The 20,702-nt window shown below is 35.6% G+C and overlaps 1 pseudogene; it reads right to left on the reverse strand.

Moving 5' to 3' along the window:
- Nucleotides 1-19,656: 19,656 nt before the first annotated feature.
- LOC108515786 (E3 SUMO-protein ligase NSE2 pseudogene) lies at nucleotides 19,657-20,410 on the reverse strand (annotated as a pseudogene).
- Nucleotides 20,411-20,702: the final 292 nt, after the last annotated feature.

Raw genomic sequence — 20,702 nt, forward strand, 5'->3', positions numbered from 1 at the left:
TGTTATGTAGTGGTTGAAAACTGAATGATGAAGTGTGTTTAACAGTTGTGTGTAAAGCAAAACTTGAAAATTATAAAATTGAATATTTAATTTATGAGATTTTCAAGCAAAGTGTTGAAGGTGGAGCTAGTTTTGTTTGTTTGTTTGTTTGGATGCTTATAGTAAAATATGAAAGGAAGGAGATAAATTGAGGGAAAATTTCATGAAAACAAAAGCCAACACGATGGCTTGAAAAAAATTTCAATCTATTCAGTTTGCAGAAGATGCTCATATTAGATGTAATATTAGAAAATGCTTTGAAAAGAAAGTCAAGGGTGTGGCTGGACAATATTTTCTGTAGAGATTAGGTACATGAGGTAAAACTTTATGTTCTATGGTTTGAAATTAAAAGATAATTTCTGAAAACAAATAAAAGCAAATATAAAACAAAAAAAGACACAAGTAGTACCAGCATCATTATTGTAGGAATGTTATCTAGAGAGATAGAGCTAAATAGTACAAGACAACTGATAAGTTGGAAAGTGGTTGCATCTGTAGAATAGAAAATTGAAACTGAAAATGGGTAATTACTTATGCTTTGCGTTGATTTTTTGTTTGTGTTGTTTTGCTTTTATAAACCTTGTGGAATGACCCTTTCAACTATATACATGCATATCTTGCATAAATATTTGTTTAAAAGCTATATATAAAGATTACTCTGGATACTCTACTATGAAACATGCATTTAGAAGAAATAAGAGGCTATTACAGAAATGCCAACAAGAAGTGATAGTAGCACAGAGTAGTTCTACTAATGATGGTAGAGAGAAGAGGAAATCTAGATGAAATGTGAGAAGTAAGGAATAATAAAATGCCAGTAGTGACTCCCAGGTTTTCTGCATGAAGAATTATATGAAAAGGTTATTTATTGAGGTGAGAATTAGAGAACTATGTGGCAACTAGAGGATTTGAGGTAAATAATTTTGTTTTGGAATGCAGTGCTTGAAAAGTTCCTGTTAAACCTAGGAGGGGAGATTTCATGTACACATTTACTATTGACAGAACCCTCCACTGATAGTTAATGTGGGTTCTTTTCTATTTCCCTAAGTGTCCACTGGTCTGAGGAATAAAGGGGAAGAGTACAAAAGAGAGAAATTTTAAAGCTGGGTGTCTGGGGAGATATTACATATTGGCAGGTTCTGTGATGTCCCTGAGCCATAAAACCAGCAAGTTTTATTAGCGATTTTCAAAAGGGTAGGGAGTGTACAAATAAGGCGTGGGTCACAGAGATCACATGCTTCACAAGGTAATAAAATATCACAAAGCAAATGGAGGCAGGGTGAGATCACAGGACCACATGATGGGACGAAATTAAAATTGCTAATGAAGTTTCGGGCACACACTGTCATTGATAACATCTTATCAGGACACAGGGTTTGAGAACAGACAACTGGTCTGACCAAAATTTATTAGGTGGGAATTTCCTCATCCTAATAAGCCTGGGAGCGCTACAGGAGACCGGGGCTTGTTTCATCCCTTCAGCTTTTACCGTAAAAGAGAGCTGCCCCAAAGTGGCCATTTTAGAGGCTAACCCTCAGGGGAGCATTTGCTTTCTCAGGGGTGTTCCTTGCTGAGAAAAGAATTCAGTGATATTTCTCCTCTTTTGAAATAAGAGAAATATGGCTCTGTTCCGCCCAGCTCACTAACAGTCAGAGTTTAAGGTTATCTCCCTTGTTCCCTGAACATTGCTGTTATCCTGTTTTTTTTCAAGGTGCCCAGATTTCATATTGTTCAAGCACACATGCTCTACAAACAATTTGTGCAGTTAACACAATCATCACAGGGTCCTGAGGTGACATACATCCTCCTCAGCTTATGAAGATGACGAGATTGAGATTAAATTAAAGACAGGCATAGGAAATCACAAGGGTATTGATTGGGGAAGTGATAAGTGTCCATGAAATCTTCACAATTTATGTTCAGAGACTGCAGTAAAGACAGACATAAGAAATTATAAAAGTATTAATTTGCGGAACTAATAAATGTCCATGAAATCTTCACAATTTATGTTCTTCTGTCATAGATTCAGCCAGTCCCTCCATTCCCTGACTTCCCGCAACAATTTACGTGTGTGTATGTATGTGAGTCGTGTGTGTGTGTGTGTGTGTGTGTGTGTGTGTGTGTGNTTTTATGTGTGATTGTAGGACTGAGGTTCCCATTTTCTTGTTAGCTATTATGCAGAGGCCACTATTAACTCCCAGAGGCCATCTCCTTTTTTTATTTTTTATTTTTTTGGCCACATGGCCTTCTCTATCTTCAAAGCAGCAGTGGTGCATTGAAAACTTCTCATTCCATATATATGTGGCTTCCTGTTAGGTGACCATCCAAAGAAAAACTCTGCATTTAAAGGGCTTATCTGATTAAATCAGCACTACCAGATAACTTGCCAGTCTTAAAGTTAATTGATTTGGGACATTAATTGCATCTGCAAAATTCCTTCATAGCAGTATTTTGATTGATATTGATTAAATAACTAGGAGATAATGTGTGTATACCAGGGGCCAAAGATCTTAGGGGGACATCTTAGAATTCTGCCTATCACAACTAGAAAAAAATGATGCTTTGAAATTTCTGAGAGAAAATCATTTCTGAAACTAGATTCTATACCTAAACTATAAGCTATGTATATGGAAATATATTTTTAGACATGTTATGTCTCAAAAAATACCTTCTATACAGTATTTCTCAGGTAGACATTCAAGTATGTGCCTTTCCAGGTAATATGTAATGCTATTTTCATTTCCTGTGACTTCTGTAACAAATTGCCACAACCAGGATAGCTTAAAATAGCAGAAATGTATTCTCTCACTGTTCTGGAAGCCAGGATTCTTGGAGTCTATCAGATTTGACTGAAAAAGACAGAGATAGAAATTGGAAGAAGTCTGTCAAACTTCCAGAGTTCTACAGTAAGGAAATTGCTGAGAAAGTTACTCAGCTCCAAACGTGCCAACTCTCCAGAAAGAGGGAGAGTGACTCTGAAGGCAAATCCTCTGACTGGACGTTGAAATCATGGGTACAAAGACAAAGGCTGGCAGAGTTGTGGGCACAGAAAGCAAAGCCACAGCTCAGAGGGTCCACTGAGCCACAGAGCATGATTCTCAGACCTTAAAACCTAGTGTAATTCATCCACTCTATTCCTTCCAATTTCCTTTCTGGCATGGGAATGTCTATCCTATGCCTCTCCCACCATTACATTTTGGAAGCAGATAACTTATTTTAAATTTCACAGGTCCACAGATGGAGGGGAAGTTTTCCTCGGGGTGTATTATGCTCAGAGTCTCACTCATAACTGATTTAGATAATTTAGATAATGAGACTGGGGACATTTGAGTTCATGGTATTTAAGTAAGAGTTTAGACTTACAGTGGAGCTGCAATAAGTTGAGAGTGTTGAGAACATTGGAATAGAGTATCTTGCATGTGGGAAGAGTATTTTGGGGACAGAGGATGTAAAGTATTAATACACTGTAGTGAATTGAATGGTGGCTCCCGAAAAGATATGTCCACATCCTAATCCCTGGAATCTGTGAATGTTACTTTATTTGGAAAAATGGGTCTTTGCAAATGTAATTCAGTTAAGAACATCAAGATGAGGTGCTTGTTCTTGATTATCTGGGTGGGCATTGAATTCACTAAGCATCCTTATCAGAGTGAAGCAGGGAGATTTAATGCAGAGAGAAAAAAGGGCAACTTAACCACAGAGGTTGGAGAGATGCAACCACAAGCCAAGGAATGCTGACCACCACCAGAAACTGGAAGTGACAAACAGTGGATTCTCTTCTAGAGCCTCTAGAGGGAGCACAGTCATGCTGACACCTGGATTTTACACTTTTACCCTTAGGAACTGTGAGAAAATAATTTTTTCCTGTTTCAAGCCTTCCAGTTTACAGTAGTTTGTTACGGTAGCCATGGGAATATAACAAATTTTGAATACCAGGAAATGGCGTGCTGTGGTAACAACTCAAACTGTGGAAATGGCTATGGAATTGAGTAATGGGTAGAGGATGGAAGAATAGTGAAAGTAATATGAAGAATATAGAGAAAAAGCCTGGAATGCCCTGAAGATATTATTGATAGAGGTACAGATGTTAAAACAGCTACTGATGGGACACAGGAAGAAATGAGGACCACATTATTGGAAACTGGAGTAAAGGTGATCCCTGTTATGTAGTGGTTGAAAACTGAATGATGAAGTGTGTTTAACAGTTGTGTGTAAAGCAAAACTTGAAAAATTATAAAATTGAATATTTAATTTATGAGATTTTCAAGCAAAGTGTTGAAGGTGGAGCTAGTTTTGTTTGTTTGTTTGTTTGGATGCTTATAGTAAAATATGAAAGGAAGGAGATAAATTGAGGGAAAAATTTCATGAAAAACAAAAAGCCAACACGATGGCTTGAAAAAAATTTCAATCTATTCAGTTTGCAGAAGATGCTCATATTAGATGTAATATTAGAAAAATGCTTTGAAAAGAAAGTCAAGGGTGTGGCTGGACAATATTTTTCTGTAGAGATTAGGTACATGAGGTAAAACTTTATGTTCTATGGTTTGAAATTAAAAGATAATTTCTGAAAAACAAATAAAAAGCAAATATAAAACAAAAAAAGACACAAGTAGTACCAGCATCATTATTGTAGGAATGTTATCTAGAGAGATAGAGCTAAATAGTACAAGACAACTGATAAGTTGGAAAGTGGTTGCATCTGTAGAATAGAAAATTGAAACTGAAAATGGGTAATTACTTATGCTTTGCGTTGATTTTTTGTTTGTGTTGTTTTGCTTTTATAAACCTTGTGGAATGACCCTTTCAACTATATACATGCATATCTTGCATAAATATTTGTTTAAAAGCTATATATAAAGATTACTCTGGATACTCTACTATGAAACATGCATTTAGAAGAAATAAGAGGCTATTACAGAAATGCCAACAAGAAGTGATAGTAGCACAGAGTAGTTCTACTAATGATGGTAGAGAGAAGAGGAAATCTAGATGAAATGTGAGAAGTAAGGAATAATAAAATGCCAGTAGTGACTCCCAGGTTTTCTGCATGAAGAATTATATGAAAAAGGTTATTTATTGAGGTGAGAATTAGAGAACTATGTGGCAACTAGAGGATTTGAGGTAAATAATTTTGTTTTGGAATGCAGTGCTTGAAAAGTTCCTGTTAAACCTAGGAGGGGAGATTTCATGTACACATTTACTATTGACAGAACCCTCCACTGATAGTTAATGTGGGTTCTTTTCTATTTCCCTAAGTGTCCACTGGTCTGAGGAATAAAGGGGAAGAGTACAAAAGAGAGAAATTTTAAAGCTGGGTGTCTGGGGGAGATATTACATATTGGCAGGTTCTGTGATGTCCCTGAGCCATAAAACCAGCAAGTTTTTATTAGCGATTTTCAAAAGGGTAGGGAGTGTACAAATAAGGCGTGGGTCACAGAGATCACATGCTTCACAAGGTAATAAAATATCACAAAGCAAATGGAGGCAGGGTGAGATCACAGGACCACATGATGGGACGAAATTAAAATTGCTAATGAAGTTTCGGGCACACACTGTCATTGATAACATCTTATCAGGACACAGGGTTTGAGAACAGACAACTGGTCTGACCAAAATTTATTAGGTGGGAATTTCCTCATCCTAATAAGCCTGGGAGCGCTACAGGAGACCGGGGCTTGTTTCATCCCTTCAGCTTTTACCGTAAAAGAGAGCTGCCCCAAAGTGGCCATTTTAGAGGCTAACCCTCAGGGGAGCATTTGCTTTCTCAGGGGTGTTCCTTGCTGAGAAAAGAATTCAGTGATATTTCTCCTCTTTTGAAATAAGAGAAATATGGCTCTGTTCCGCCCAGCTCACTAACAGTCAGAGTTTAAGGTTATCTCCCTTGTTCCCTGAACATTGCTGTTATCCTGTTTTTTTTCAAGGTGCCCAGATTTCATATTGTTCAAGCACACATGCTCTACAAACAATTTGTGCAGTTAACACAATCATCACAGGGTCCTGAGGTGACATACATCCTCCTCAGCTTATGAAGATGACGAGATTGAGATTAAATTAAAGACAGGCATAGGAAATCACAAGGGTATTGATTGGGGAAGTGATAAGTGTCCATGAAATCTTCACAATTTATGTTCAGAGACTGCAGTAAAGACAGACATAAGAAATTATAAAAGTATTAATTTGCGGAACTAATAAATGTCCATGAAATCTTCACAATTTATGTTCTTCTGTCATAGATTCAGCCAGTCCCTCCATTCCCTGACTTCCCGCAACAATTTACGTGTGTGTATGTATGTGAGTCGTGTGTGTGTGTGTGTGTGTGTGTGTGTGTGTGTGTGATACAGAAGAGAATTCTGGAGTACAAATATACGTTGGGACTTTAGCAGTTAAACATTATTTTAAGATCAGCAAATGGTTAGGATCACTTTTAAATAGTGGAGACAAATAAAAGATGAAAATCCAAGACCATATTGTAATAAGTATAATATGTGAAAAAAGAAAATGAGGCATAAATAACGGCTAACCAGGAAAGGCCAGAAAAGTAGAAGGAAAATTAGAAGAATGCATCACCATAGAAACCAAGATAAGATTATGTTTAAAAATAATGGAAATGCCAATAATGTCAAATGCTAGCTAAATGTCAAGTAAAGTTAATAGTGAATAGTGTTTACTATATTAAGCAACATGGGTATTATCAGTTATCTAGCAAGGACTGTTTTGTGAAATGGTAGGCAAACAAATCACATTACAGTGGGCTGAAAAGTGAATGGGAAAGAAAGAATGAAACATCTAAAACTGTAAGAAAATATTTCAAGGACTCTGACTGTAAAGGTTGAATATGTAAAGAAGACAACATTTGGAAGGATTGCGTGGTTTAGAGATTATTTACTGTATGCAGAAGACTGAAACTGAACTACTTCCTTACATCCTATACAAAAACTAACTCAAGGTGGATGAGACACTTCAATGTAAAACCCAAAACTATAAAAACCCTGGAAGACAACCTAGGCAATACCATTCAGGACATAGGCACAGGCAAAGATTTCATGATGAAGATGCCAAAAACAATCACAAAAAAAGCAAACATTGACAAATGGGATCTAATTATACTAAAGCACTTCTGCACAGCAAAACAAACTATCAACAGAGTAAACGGACAACCTACAGAATGGGAGAAAAATTTTGCAAACTATGCATCTTACCAAGGTCTAAAATCCAGCATCTATAAGGAACTTAAACAAATTTACAAGAAAAACAACCCCAGTAAAAAGTGGGCAAAGAACACAAACAGACTTTTCAAAAGAAGACATGCATGTGGCCAACAAGCATATGGAAAAAAACCCAATATCACTGATCATTAAAGAAATGCAAATCAAAACTACACTGAGATACCATCTCATACCAGTCATAATGGCTATTATTAAAAAGTCAAAAAATAACAGATGCTGGCAAGGTTGTGGAGAAAAATGAACTCTTATCCACTTGGTTGGTGGAAGTGTAAATTAGTTTAACCATTGTGGAAGACAGCGTGGTGGTTCCTCAAAGACCTAAAGACAGAAATACTCTTCAACTCAGCAATCCCATTACTGATTATATATCCAAATGAATATAAATTATTCTATTATAAAGACACATGCATGCACACATTATGTTCATTGCAACACTATTCACAATAGCAAGGACATGAAATCAACCTAAATGACCATCAATGATAGACTGGATAAAGAAAATGTGGTACATATACACCATAGAATACTATGCAGCCATAATAAAGAATGAGATCATGTCCTCATGAGGACATGATCTCATTCTTCATCCATGGGACATGGATGGAGCTGGAGGCCTCTTAGCCAACTAACCCAATAACAGAAAACCAAATACTGCATGTTCTGTCTTATAAGTAGGAGTTAAATGATGAGACCACATGGACACAGAGGAGAACAGCACACACTGGGGCCAATTAGAAGGTGAAGGTTGGGAGGAGGAAGAGAATCAGGAAAAATAACTAGTGCATACTAGGCTTAATACATAACTAATAAAATAATCTTCATAATAACCCCCATGACACATGTTTACCTATGTTACAAACCTGCACATGTACTCTTGAACTTCAAACAAAAGTTAGAATAAGTAAATAAATGGAAACATCAATTTGTGTGAAATTCTGGTAAGAAGTACTCATCAGAGAGATGGCTGAGAAATAAGATCCCTGAGAAATTTGATAAGGGTAAATGAAAGTGTATTGGAGCTTTGGGAGGATAAATTTTTATTACTCCTTCATAACAAGAGGGAAGAAGGAAAGAATAGATGTAGATGAAGGCGTATGTACAGTGTTCTGAAGATGGAAGAATTCCTTCTTGTGCATTTCTCTATGACGTGTAAGATATAGTCATTAACTTAGAATGAGAATGGATGAAAAGCTGGAAGCATCAAGAAAGTGAAAGTCCACAAGCATTCTAAGCTGGGCTGCATGGCACTTTTGAAACCGTTTTCGAGAATACTGTTGGTAAGTACATAATAATAACGATATACAAATATCTAATCACCAAGAACAGTGGGGGAACATGATTTACATGGATTCTACACATTTTAGGAATCTGGACTTTTTTCTCTTTTTTTGAGGTAGGAAGAAAAGTAAAGATTTAGAATATTGAACTTATATATCGACCAAACTTTCACTGGAGTTAGGCATCTGATTCAAAATCAGCTGCTCAGTTTCTCTTCTGGCAATTTCCATTTGAGAAACAGAATGAGTTACTCAAATGTGTGGAGCTGAGGTGAAAGCTTCGACAGACTAGAAACTGAAGCTGCCATGGGATAGCCCTGATAAGCCAAGAATGCAGTGATATGTAAGCACAGAGAGCTGGGCCACAGAGAGAGGCAGGGGAATCAAGCCAACATGCAGAAAGAGAAAATATGAGAATTTGTGCACAGAAAGGCTAAGTAGCTTTATAAAAAGTTTCAAGTTCCCATGACACTGTCCTGTGTTTCCCTGAGTTTACGGATATCACTAAAATATAACTTATTTTAAATAAGTTAATTCAAACTTGTTTCCATTCTCTGCAACAAAACATCCCTGGATAAGAAAATCAGGGAGTTTTCATCTTGGTTATGTTTATTTCAATGTTATATGTATAGTCATAACAACCATAGGATTTAACATTAAATTATCTAGACCCATAATATATGTGAATTAAAAGAATGTAGTTTTACAGAAAGGAATGGGGATCACTCATTTTCAAAGGACTCACATAATAGAGGATAAGAAGTATTCTTTATTCCCCCATTGGTTTTAATCTTGTTCTGTCAGTGTCTCCTGAATAATGTATAGATAATCTTGTTCTCTGTCTTTTGGTTACAAACATTGTTTTTACCATTGCTGACACTTGTGCTTTAAAATGTCTTTTAGGTATGTATTGGATTTATCTAGAAAACAGTGCTTTGCCTGTCATTTGACATTTAAAATAACTGAGAGTCAACTCACAATTTTAATTAGAATTGTCACATTAATATATGCTATCCTCGACACAGGTTGTTAGCATTAATTTATTAGTGTACCTAAACGATAAATTGAAAAGAAAATTGCAAAGCAGTCCGAAGAATGGAGATTGTTTGCCGGTTTCATTCATTGTATAATTATTGAGATTACATATATTGAGAGTTGCAAAAGGCTGATAATGGACCTATAAATATTAATGGAAAAGAGAAAATACTATTCTTCATAAAATATTACCATAAATAATACAAAACACCAGGGAAAAAAGGAACACTGGGGGTCTTTTAGAAGGTTTTGTAAAGACTGAAATTCAAAATGATACCTAGGAGAATACACTGCAGAAATGCTTCTGAAACAGGATAATTTTACATCAATGTATTACTATTCTACTCATGAATTACCTGATTTGCTCACATAAAGCATTTTATAATTGCTACTCATGTTTCTTTCTAATATATGAAAAAAAGTGCAAAGTTATGTATATGGGTAGCATTAAAATTTATCAAATTAACATTTAGTAGAATTAAGAAGTAGAAATTTCTTCAAAAATTAAAGGATTGTTTCAGGTTTCAATAACAATGAAAGAATTGCTGAGATAATTCTATTCAATTCAAGATTAAACAGCACCTCTAAAATCTCTATAGATGTTATTATTACTATTTAGATCTAAAATGATATACATGTAACTGTGCAGCAGCAGCAGCATCACATGGAAACTTGCTAGAAAATTCAAATTCTTAGATCTCAGCCCACATCTACTGTCTCTTTTAACAAAATGATTCTGATGAATGCTGAAGGTTGAGAATCACTGAAAATCATATACTTTAAGGGAACAAAATTTTAACATGAAGATAAAGGAACAGTGACCTGACATCTTTAATAGTATGAAGGTGGATCTGACCCTGACCACTCACCAGCCGTCAAGTACTATGATGCTGGAGGAAGAACAGCATCAAGGGGACACTCAGGAAATAGCCAGATTTTATTTAAAACTTCAAGGTAGAGTGAATGTTCAGTGAAAAAGTAGAGGATGGCCAATAGTTGTTAGCCATAACATCAGCGTTCCAGAGAAAAGAAGGAAAGACTTTGAGGGGGAGGAATATGGTGAGATGGTTCAGAGTAAGAAACATAGTATGGTAATGACATTGTGAGAGAGTAACCAAAAACTCTAAAGTGGAAATGTACAAAGACAATATAGATATGGTATCTGATGGCAGCCCTGTATGGCACAATAGCACTTAGGCCCACAGATTGTGGCAATAAACTCCTTTGGTTTTGTTCTTGGCTCTCTCACATACAAATTTTGTAAGTTTCAGTTAGATTTCTTTTTTGGTTTTGGGTTTTTTAATTGTCAAAATAGAGGAGGGAAAAGTAGTTGTTCATAAGATGTTTTAATAAGATAATGCTGCTGGGCACGGTGGCTCACGCCTGTAATCCCAGCACTTTGGGAGGCCGAGGCGGACAGAACACGAGGACACGAGGTCAGGAGATTGAGACCATCCTGGCTAACACGGTGAAACCCCTTCTCTACTAAAAGTACAAAAAAATGATCTGGGCATGGTGGCGGGCACCTGTAGTCCCAGCTACTCCGGAGGCTGAGGCAGGAGAATGCCGAGATCGTGTCACTGCACTCCAGCCTGGGCAACAGAGCAAGACTCCATCTCAAGAAAAAAAAGATAATGCGGCCGGGCGCGGTGGCTCAAGCCTGTAATCCCAGCACTTTGGGAGGCCGAGGCGGGCGGATCACGGATCACAAGGTCAGGAGATCGAAGACCATCCCTGGCTAACACGGTGAAACCCCGTCTCTACTAAAAAATACAAAAAACTAGCTGGGCGAGGTGGCGGGCGCCTGTAGTCCCAGCTACTCGGGAGGCTGAGGCAGGAGAATGGCATGAACCCGGGAGGCAGAGCTTGCAGTGAGCTGAGATCTGGCCAGTGCACTCCAGCTTGGGTGACAGAGCGAGACTCCGTCTCAAAAAAAAAAAAAAAAAAAAGATAATGCTAATGTGTTGGATGTTGACACATATACTTCATGCCTTAAATGGTGGAAAAGAGTATAATTCTTTACTTTCTAATACTATTTTCGGATTCCTATGAAGTCCCAATTTTTGTGGATGGTGGAATGAGATATGATTAGTAAAAATTTAGTCAATTTATATTAATTCAGTTTCTTTTGAATGAACTGGAATTCTTTTAGTAAAATTAGTCTTTTGAGTTGTTTATATTTTACCCCTATATGGCATAGTTATTTCTCTGGTGATAGCTAAAGGTGCAACTGACATGAATGCAGGTGTTTGTTCCACCATCTAAATCAATAGTGGTTGTTCCAGGGATTCTTGCTTGTGGACACTCTGGTAGCAAATGTCCATGCCAGTTGAGGTCAACAGCATGTTCAGTTTCCAGTCTGGTCCCTAGGGAAATCCTCACTTTAATAAATAGGTCCCACCCAAGCTGTCATAAGCTGTGCATTTACTATCAGTTGTAACTTCCGTAAAGACTAATGGGCTGTTTATGGAAAGCCTCATAGGCTCTCCTGGAAAGTCTCCCCAGCCTTTTACCATTATGGCACTAGGACTGCTCCACTAACTTTCAACTCCTTGCTTGAATTCTGAGAGCATGCTAGAATTTCTGGATTCTCAAAACCTAAGACCCAAAAGAGACCCGGGTACTCTGTTTATGATTCTCTAAACTCACTAAACTGTTATTTTTTTTCCTAGCTCAGAGATACCTGTTTAGTGGCCTCTACCCACAGTTCCAAGCAGGTACCCAGATCTAAGACCATCTGCTTTGGGCTTCACCCTCAACTCGTTTGGGATTTCTACCATCCGTAGTTCTCAAACAGGACTTCTTCCCCAACCTTTTCTTTATTCTCTCAATCCTGAGTATACCTTCTCCTTTCTCCCATGTCATATCCTGAGGTCTCTTTTCCTTTGGCTTGTAGTATGACAAAAGTTTGGTGGCCTGAACACACTAGAACTGTCTCTTAGTTTGTAAGAAAATGTATAAATATACTTTTTCCCTCAATAAAGCCTGGGTTTATTATTTCAAGGGAGTTTTGAGAGTCAAAGGTGGTAAAAGTTCTTGGGTGAAAATTATTTTGGATGATAAGCCTCATATTTTAGTCTTAACAACAGCAAGAATGCAAGAAAATATAACTTAAATGAACATATGAATAAATTAAATTAGATTAAATTAATAGATTGAATACTTTCAGAATATTATCCTTGTTATCTAAGTAATACCTAACATTCATTGATCATTTAGTATGTGTCAGGCACTATAAGTTCATTACATATATCATTTTATCATCACAACAGCTCTATGAAGCATGTTAAAATGCTTCAAAAATGATAAAACTAAGGCACTTAGAGGTTAAGTTATATGCCCCAAGAAATGGACTGATTAATTGAAAGAGCCAAGGTTGAACTTAAAAAGTTTAACAGAGCCTAAACTCTGAAACGTAAGGCTTATTATACTCCTTCTGTGCATGGAACAGAATACTTTCTCAAATAAGAGCCATTATTACTAATCTTACTATTTTTATTTGGCAACTATGACCACTACAAGTTGATACACGTTATTTTAAAATAATAATGTATCATTCTGCTTTAAAGACTAGTCTTTTGTGAATTTTGTTTTGTTAGCTTGAATCCATCAGAGACATGGATCATCTCTTGGACTATATAAACATAGCAGACAATATAGAAAATATGTTTTACAATTCCATCTTGTAATAAATTAAGTTGCATTTATAATATCCCCACTCCACCAGTTGTGACTACAAATTAAGGTCACTTTTTTTTATTAAACACCAAATTGTAATGGACTTTCAGCTGTCTCTGCCCCAATTTGACCTTAAATCACTCTCTTTAGATGTTCAGGGAAGAGTGACTTGAAAAAGTCACAGATAATTAGTTGTGCTTTAGAGAGGAGAAGAATGAGTGACTAGCTTTCTGGTTCCAACCCTAAATTATATAAAATTGTTAGAAGGGAATATTCTTGCCACATTTTGCCTTGAAAACTAAAGTGGTAAAAAGGGACCTTTCAATCCTCTTTCTAATTCCCTGTTTGAAATCTATAAAGAAACAACATTTTTTTTTTTAATTTAGGGATATAACACTTTGAGAGAATAAATGGGTTGGTATATCATATTATTCAAAAGCAATGATAAACAAAAAACATCAGTTCTCCCAATATTATACCACAGTTTCAATGCAATTCAAATGAAATTTTGTGGGAGTCACTGACAAAATTATTTGAAAACAAATCAATAGGTGACTATATAAAAAGTAATTTATAAATAAAAGACTATTGTGAAGAATATGGATTTTTAAAACATCGCACTAAATCATAAAGATATAATATGTAATATAGAGTAGAACAGTCCACAAATCAGCAACAATAACAATGGATTGGAAAGGATTGCCCAGAAAGAGGCTCGGTTGTGTATAAGAATTGATTATATAATTATATAGACATCACAAATGCAATAAGAAATGTTTGCTAAATAGATTTTGAGTAACTATCTTGCTATTTTACAAAACCAATTATTTCATTTTGTATACCAACTTCAATTTAAGTTGAAGTACTTATTTAATATTTGAAAGATTATTCTACTAAAATTGTGAAGACTAGACTACATAAAAATAAAGAGCAAAACACTAATTAGGTGTCTAATAAGCAGACTGAATGAGAAATAGGGAGTAAAATAGACAAGATGGACTCCAGATGAATAGAATTTGATAGTGAAATCTAAATCTGGAATTTGAAGGGTTCAGACTTTAGAATATAACAGAAAAAAAATGGTTCTTTTAACTAAAATAGGCCAGAGTAGGCAAATAAAAGCTTATGGAGTAGAGCTTATGAGTTCAGCATGTAATGCAGATGATGCCCAGGACTAGAGTTGATAATAATAGTCCAGAATTCAGATAACAGTTCTGCAATGAAAATACAGTTGACTTTGATCAACACGGGAGTGAGGGGTTCTGACACCCACACAGCCAAAAATCTGTGTACAAATTTTGACTCCTTTAAAACCTAACTATTAGTATCCTACTGTTGACCAAAAGCCTTGCTGATAACATGAGTCAATTAGCACATATTTTTTACTTTGTATATATTATATACTATGTTCTTATAATAAAGTAAGCTATAGAAAAAATGTTGTTAAGAAAATCAACATGAAGAGAAAATATATTTACTGTTCACTAAATGGAAGTAGATCCCCAAAAAAGTATTCATCCTTCATCTTCATGCTGAATAGGCTGAGGAGGTGGAGGAAAAGGAGGGTTTGATCACGCTGTCTCTGGTGGCAGAGACAGAAGAGGTGGAGGAGGTGGAAGGGGAGGCATTAGAGAGAGGCAGGCACACTCAATGTAACTTTTATTGAGAAAAATTTGCATATAAGTGGACCTGTGCAGTTCAAACCCATGTTGTTCAAGGGCCAGCTGTATAGACTTAGTAGAATTCTGCCTCTAAAAGAGCATTTGAAGTCATAGAAATAGATGAAATGACTCAGAGAGAGAATATGAGTGAGAAGAAAGCCAAGCACAGAATCTCAGGGTGGTGGCATGCTTATAAGCAAAATATTGTGTCCCAGAAAGCAAAGAAGAATTGTAATAAAGAGCATGAGGTCAAAAATATGCAATACAATTGAGAGGTCTTAGAAGACATTAAATGTGCTGTCTTCTCTAAACTGGGCAATTAAGAGGTAATTGAGATCCCAGCAAAATGATTTTCAAAGGAGGATAGAGGAAGAGGCTATGTGATCAGTGGTTTAGAGTGAATAGGAAAGGAGGAAAATGTGATTTAAAATGTTCTGTGAAATAATATTTTGCTAAGAAAAAAGAAAAAAACAGACTCTGAAATTCGTATTACATTTCTGGACACTTAGTACATGTAGATGAAAAGTATTTTATGGGTACTACTGTCTTCATAAATTAGTGATTTTCTTATTTTAAAAATTACTTTATGGCATACTTAGATACTATATACACAAGCTAAATATTAACTGCAGCCCACATTTAATCTTGAAATAAAAACCACAATTTTAAGATTTTTATGTGATATCCTGTAAGATTTTAGTTATCATAAGTCACTATATATCTAAATGGAAGTAAATCTAGTCCTTTTACTCATGAAACAACCAAATTTTCCTCCATAATTCAAGGGTTAATTTTTTTTCCAGAAACTACCAGTGAAGAGTCTGATTCTATGTTTCCTTGGTAGCTGAAAGTAAATGCTGCAAATGGCTCTATATGGATTCTGATGATATCGGTGTATTTCATTGTATTATACTTTGCTGATTTCACCCTCAGAAGAAAATTCTGAGACACTTTACCTTTTTTTTCCTGAGGGAGAGATGAACTATCTTTGAAGTGGCTCCACTCAAATGTACTAAGCAGACATAAATCACACACAAGAGATGAGTTAAAAAATCGTCCAGGAAAAATAGTGAACTGCTTGTTTCATTAATATAATACACTACTGGTGAGTCAAAGACCCTCACAGTCTAGACTTCATGTTGTTATTATAGAAAAGTAAAGAGAATCCCTCTGGATCAGGTGAGACAATGAAGTAGTCATGAAATGTCTCCTGATGAGATATTACTGGAAAATACCCTACTGAGACATAAAGAATTGCAATGCTGTGAAATTCTTTACCTTAATAGAGATGAACCTTTGAAGATTTGCAAGGCTTTTGAGGTCTTTTTGCTTTGGGAGAGGATTTAGTTAAGAAGCAATTCTAGAAAACCAGTGTCCTAGCAGAATTAAGATTTTGGAATTTTAAATACTTATCTATTATTAGAAACCCACAAGTATAATTAAAATAATTTGCTGTCTTTGGAAGATTTCCCATAAAAGTACCTAAGCCAGATTGAGATGAGCAAATAAGAATAATGCAATCAAAATGATCTCATTTCTCTAACAGGGAAATGTATAGTTTACTTCAGCAAATATAAAAGACACTAACTTCTTGGGTGAGGGTCAGCAGGTTCTGTGCTTAACAGCTTTCTAAAACATCAAGTGTCTAGGATTTAGAGAGATATATGAAGATAGTAAAACAGTCATATATATTACCCCCAACACAGGCTTATTTATTCAATAAATATTAGAGAATTTATAAGAGAGTTAAGGAGAGCTGACAGAAAAAAAAAATGATCAATGTATGCGTGGACATACCCACAAACAATATTATTCTCTTATGCCAACAATAGCAAGAATATAAAATAAAATGAGAATGAATATTCATAAAAAATAATTTTTAAAGTTTCTGTAAGTATGCATATACAAAAATCAACACTATGTGGAAAAAAGTTTTACCTATCAAAAGTTTGTAGGTCTGTTAGACCAGCAGTCCATTTGTAGAAAAGGCAATTGGTCAAACTGCCTCAGGTTTCCTACAAAGCCTTCATGAGGGAAAACTGTGAAAGTACACAGCTAACATCATACTGAATGGTGAAAACTAAAAGTATTTTGTCTAAGATCAGGAACAAGACAAGGATGCCTCCTCTTACACCAATTCTATTCAACATATTACTACAAATCCTACCCAAAGAAATTAGGCAATAACAACAGCAAATGCAAATGAAATGCATCCAAATTTTAAAGAAGCAGTAAAATTGTCTCTATTTGAAGATGGCATAATTCTATATGTAGAAAACTCCCAAAGACTTCACAAATCTGTCAGAACTAATAAAGAAATCAAGCAAACTTGCAGAATACAAATTTAATACATAAAAATCACTTGTGGCTCTATACAGTAAAAATGAACTATCTGAAAAGGAAATTAAGAGAACAATCCTATTAGCAACATCATTAAAAATGATAAAATACTTAGGAATAAATTTAACTATAAAGATAAAACTTGAACATTGAAAACTATAAAACACTAATGCAAGAAATTAAAGTAGACAAATAAATGGAAAGACATTCCATGCTTATCGAAAAGGATTATATTGTTAAAATGTCCATATTATGCCCAGAAATCAACAGATTCAACATTATCCCTGTCAAAATCTCAATGGCATTGTTTATAGAAATAGAAGAAAACAGTACTAAAATTCATCTGGAGCCACAAAAGACCCTGAATGGCCAAAGCGATTTTGAGAGAGAACAAGGCTGGAGATATCACATTCCCTGATTCCAAAATATATTACAAAGCTACAATAATTGAAACAGTATGCTAATATAAAGACAAACACATAGACCAAGGGAATAGAATGTAGAACCAAGAAATAAACCCGTGCATGTGCAGCCAACTGATCTTTGACAAGGGTGTCAAGATCATATACTGGAGAAAGGATAGTCTCTCTCAAACTGATGCTCGACATCCACATGCAAAAAAATGAAATGGAACTCCATACTTTGTACTATACACAAAAACCAACTAAAAAAATGTATCAAACACTAAGTCATGAAGCTGTAAAGCTCCTTGAAGAAAGTGGATAAAATTTTCTTGATAATGTTTTTGGTAATGATTTATTGGATTTGACACCAAAAGCACAGGCAGCAAAACCAGAAATAGACACATGAAACTACGTTTAACTAAAAACCTTCTGCACAATGAATTATATACAATCAACTGAGTAAAAAGACAACATGCAGAATGGGATAAAATATTATCAAACTATGTGTCTGATAAGAAGATAATATCAAAGCATAATAATCTCCTACAACTCAATAGTAGAAAAACTCATAAGTATCCAGATTTTAAAATGCACAAAAGACTTGAATAGACATTTCTCCAAAGAATATATACACATGGCCACCACATATATGAAAGGGTGTTCAACATCACTAGTCATCAGGTAAATTCATGTTGAAATCACAATGAGATATTAAATCAGCCCTATTAGGAGGGCCATTATTGAGTCAAAATGTAACAAATTTTGTCAAAGATGTGGAGGAATGGGAATCCTTATATACCCATATAAGGCTGGTGGGAATTTAGAATGGTTTGCCTTTATACAAAACAATAAGGAGGTTTCTCAAAATATTTAAAATTAAAAATACCATATAAACCAGCAATTTCATTTATGGGTTTATGTCCAAAAAAAAATTGAAATCAGTCTCACAGAGATATTTTTACTCCCAGGTTCAGTGCAATATTATTCACAATAGCCAAGATATGGAAAAAAAAAACTAAATGTTTATTAACAGACAGATAAAGAAATTGTGGTAAATACATACAATTGAATATTATTCATTCTTAAAATAAGAAGGGCATCCTACCATTTGCAACACAGACATACCTAGAGAACACTATGCTAAGCGAAATAACCCAGTAACAGATAGACAAAGCCTGCAATATTCCACTTGTATGAGGTGTCTAAAAGAGTCAAATTCATAGATACAGAGAGTAGAATGGTGATTTCCAGGGGCTAGGGTTGAGGAAAATGGAAAATTGTTGCCCAGTGGGTACAAAGTTTCAGTTTTGCAATAACAGTGCATTCTAGAGACTTGCTGCATAACATAGTACCTAGAGTTAACAATATAGTGTCATGTACATTAAAATAAGTTACAGGAAAGAGCTCCTGTTCTTATCAAACAAACACAAATGAACAAAACATACAAACAACTAAAAAAAAACACAAGAAAACTTTTGGAGGTGATGAATATGTTTAGTATTTTGGGTGTTGTGATGGTATCATGGGTATACACATGTATCTCAATTTATCAAAATGTATACATTAAATGCATGAAAAGTTTTGTATATCAATTATACCTCAATAAAGCTTAAATAAATTAAACAAATTATTGAGGCATTGTTGACACACCTTTGCTCGACTGGGGAAGGCCAAGACACTATTCACAAGTACAGAGAGTTTACTGTTTTTAGTGCACTTTTTTGTTAATCTCAAGTTCATCTTTTTTTTTTTTTTTTTTTTTTGCAGATGATCAAAGTTTTATTTAACATGATAGAACACTGAAAAATAAACAATATGCTTGCATTTCTGTTGTGTAACTTAGAAAAATGTTTTCAAGCACACATAAAACATGAAGTTTTACCCCAAACAAGTATGCTATGCAGCCAGTCCCTAACTGCTGGAGTCAACACTGCTCTCAACAGACAGCTGGGGTAGGAGGTAGGCTGCTGGTGTCCCTGCAGGCAGGTGGCTTTTCCTATTTGGAATGAAGTCTTTTCTTGTTATGGTTCTCAATCGCCCGTCTAAGTGCTTCATCCTGGATGAGATCCAACTTTCTTACATCCATGTGGCTACAGCCAATTTTAGTGCAACAGGCCTTTTTCTTCTGCTTGTGGTTGGACTCAATAATGCAAACAATGGCTTCCTCTTCATAGGTGTGGCCACACACTTTATTTTTCACTGGCTTCTTCATTTCCAACCATGTAATGGGGCAGATGAAGTTGGTCTGACTTTGGGTCACAATCATATCTTCATCCATTCCTTCTGTTCCGTCAGGCTCTCTGTCAGCTTGAAGGCCATATTGCTTCTTTAGTTCTTTCAACTGTTGTTTAAACTGTAAAAATTTTTCATTATTTTGAAAGTCCACATCAGAATTCTTGTTCTGTAAAGCCAAAAATTTATTCTCCACCAATAATTTTAAATCTGGTATTTTTTCTGAAGGTTCTTATTTTACATGATTTATTGTAGATTGAACAGCCTTTACATAATGGTTCAGTTGTCGATCCATTGTAGCAAATTCAACCATCGCCTTGTCCATACTATATTCACTACTCACTTTAGTCTGACTTTCCACAAGATCCAAAGCGACACTAGAAGCTGTGTCCATACCAGAGGTGACACAGGCTTGGAAGTTTTTCCAAGGAGGAGAGAGCAGACTCTACACCACTGAAGGAGATGAAACCAGTTGAACCTGAATTTGAATTGGAAAGTCCTGGCATCTTGAAATTATTACCTGGGCCACCAAGCACATCTGGACTCAATATATGGGAAGGTAAGTGTTCTCAGTTTTTGGAAGGAGATTACCCTCTTCCAAAAGAGTGCTTGATTCTGGTAGTCCAAGCTGTCTGTGTCTGGTGGCACCCTAAAGCTGACTTTCCTCTGGCAGAACGTCTGCTTCCTATATTTTGTCTTACTCTAACTCAAATAATTATGCTTATCTTGATAAATAGGAAGATTTAATAAGAATTACAATGGCCAATATGGGAAACTTCTGGCATATCAAGAATAATACATTTACGAGGA

The sequence above is a fragment of the Rhinopithecus bieti genome, unplaced genomic scaffold, assembly GCF_001698545.2.
Source record: "Rhinopithecus bieti isolate Rb0 unplaced genomic scaffold, ASM169854v2 scaffold_35001, whole genome shotgun sequence".
Taxonomy (NCBI): domain Eukaryota; kingdom Metazoa; phylum Chordata; class Mammalia; order Primates; family Cercopithecidae; genus Rhinopithecus; species Rhinopithecus bieti.